At 57.1% G+C, this 2,500-nt stretch overlaps 1 non-coding gene across 1 annotated transcript in view; it reads left to right on the forward strand.

Moving 5' to 3' along the window:
- Nucleotides 1-2,500, forward strand: part of LOC126928629 (large subunit ribosomal RNA) — an 8,143-nt gene that overhangs the window by 2,210 nt on the left and 3,433 nt on the right. The window contains exon 1 of the ribosomal RNA XR_007716864.1: nucleotides 1-2,500. This exon is cut by the window's left edge and continues 2,210 nt beyond it; it is cut by the window's right edge and continues 3,433 nt beyond it. This is a non-coding gene — a ribosomal RNA (large subunit ribosomal RNA).

The following is a 2,500-nucleotide window of genomic DNA, read 5'->3' on the forward strand; positions in this document are numbered from 1 at the left end:
AAGAGCACCGCAGTTGCGGCGGTGTCCGGATCTTCCCCTCGGACCTTGAAAATCCAGGAGAGGGCCACGTGGAGGTGTCGCGCCGGTTCGTACCCATATCCGCAGCAGGTCTCCAAGGTAAAGAGCCTCTAGTCGATAGATTAATGTAGGTAAGGGAAGTCGGCAAATTGGATCCGTAACTTCGGAATAAGGATTGGCTCTGAGGAGCGGGGCGTGTCGGGCTTGGTCGGGAAGCGGGTTTGGCTGACGTGCCGGGCCTGGGCGAGCTGAACGGGACGCGGCGTATCTCTCTCTCGGGGGGGATATCGTCGCGCACCCCGGATCCGAGCTCGGTCCCGTGCCTTGGCCTCCCGCGGATCTTCCTTGCTGCGAGGCTTCCGTGGCGGTTTTACCGTCGCGGTCGTTCTCTTCGGCCGCCATTCAACGCTCAGCTCAGAACTGGCACGGACTAGGGGAATCCGACTGTCTAATTAAAACAAAGCATTGCGATGGCCCCCAAGGGTGTTGACGCAATGTGATTTCTGCCCAGTGCTCTGAATGTCAACGTGAAGAAATTCAAAAAAGCGCGGGTAAACGGCGGGAGTAACTATGACTCTCTTAAGGTAGCCAAATGCCTCGTCATCTAATTAGTGACGCGCATGAATGGATTAACGAGATTCCCTCTGTCCCTATCTACTTCCCGCAGGGAGGGCTCGCTTTGCGAGCCTATGGGGGCTGGCAAACCCACGTTCCCGCAGCCAGGGGGACCGTCGGGACAAGCGTCCCGTTACGTGAGTCCCTATGTACACCGCAAGGAAGGTTGCCGGCGGAGAGAGGCAGCCTCACTCTCTCCAAGGGGCCTTGGGTAGTAGCGCACCCACGATCCTGATGCCAAGGGTGGGACCGTCGGGGAAAGTTCAGGGTTTGTAGGCGCCCTGTAAGCCCCGCTTACGTGAGTCCCATCTGGGTCTGCCGAGCTCGGTTAGCAGGACGCCGGGCCGGTAGTGACGTGGCCGTACATCCACACGATAGTCCCACCAGCGACTTAGGCTGGTACCACGGGCGGGTCGAGTTATAGCCCGGAGGGAGTAGCGACCCCTCTGCTCGGCCAAAAATGGGTATGGACTCGTGGTGGCAGTGGTTGATGGCCAAGATGCTGGCAAGAGGGCCGAGTTAAGGTGTTCGTCCTACACCGAATGGTCTACGGCGTGTGAGCAGCGTCCCAACTGCTCCGGTACCGTCCCGGTAGACGGTAGGGCTTAGAAAGGGCCCCGTTCGACCTGAGACGAGCGACAGCCCCTGCAGGCCTAGCTAATCCAGGAAGCAGGGCACTGTGTGCCTTGCGCGATGGTTGGGCGTTTACCCAACCCCAATTGGTCCAGGGGACCCGGGTTACTGTATGGACAAAAAGTCTGGGAAAGTACCCGTTACCAAAAATTGCATATATGTATGTCCCTATCTACTAACAACTCGAGGGCGATCAAACATAGACGTGACGATGGCGAGCCCAGAGGCAATACTCCTTGTAAAGGGCTGGAGGATACGCGAAGATGGTACCTCCAGTGACCACCGGATACTGGAGACGCTCCTCGACTTCGGGACGAGAAGCACCACACCGCAGCTTCAGGAAAGACGCTATAACACGCGAAAAGCCAACTGGGAGGTATTTCAGAGTGCCCTCACAGAGAAAATGGAGGCACTCAAAGAAACAACCCTCCAGCAGGCAGAGGACGTCGAAAGAATGGCCGGGCAACTCCAGGCAACCCTGATAGGTGCCTGCGACACCGCCATCCCAAAGAAGAAATGGTACTACAGGTCAGTACCCTGGTGGACGCCCGAACTCACCAGAGCAAAGAGAAACACCTACCAGGCGAGAAGAAGGTATCAGGGGGCCAGGGACCCCGCTACGAGGGAGCAGGAGAAGCTGCGGTACAGGTCAACACGAAAGGAGTATAAGAGGATGCTGGCAAGAGCAAAAATCCAGAGCTGGCAGGACTTCGTCACCAAAGAGGGTAACAGGGAACCTTGGGGCATCGCTTACAAAACAGTCGCAAGGAAACTCAGAGGAGAGGAAACAACATCGACGCTGAAGACGCCGCTCGGATATACCTCCAACTGGCGAACGACCGCGGCAGCGATGTTGTCCGCACTTCTACCCGACGACGAGGAAGACACCGAAACGGAGGAGCAGAAGGAAATAAGGCGGAACTCGACAAACCCCCCCAACGTAGAAGACACCCCTGAATTCAGCTTCGAGGAACTCAGTGACGCCGTGAAACGGCTGAGGAAGGGGAAGTGCCCAGGCCCCGACCTGATTGAGGTCGAAATAATCCAACGGGCCTGGGGAAGAATACACCAGGAGCTCCTAAGGCTCATGAACGGCTGCCTCGCCTGGGGAATATTCCCCAAACGGTGGAAGGTCGCAAATGTTATCACCATCCCCAAGGGACCGGATCGGGACAGAAGCAATCCGAAATCCTACAGGCCAATCTGTCTGCTCTCCATGATAGGCAAGCTGCTA

The sequence above is a fragment of the Bombus affinis genome, unplaced genomic scaffold (genome assembly GCF_024516045.1).
Source record: "Bombus affinis isolate iyBomAffi1 unplaced genomic scaffold, iyBomAffi1.2 ctg00001186.1, whole genome shotgun sequence".
NCBI classification, from domain to species: domain Eukaryota; kingdom Metazoa; phylum Arthropoda; class Insecta; order Hymenoptera; family Apidae; genus Bombus; species Bombus affinis.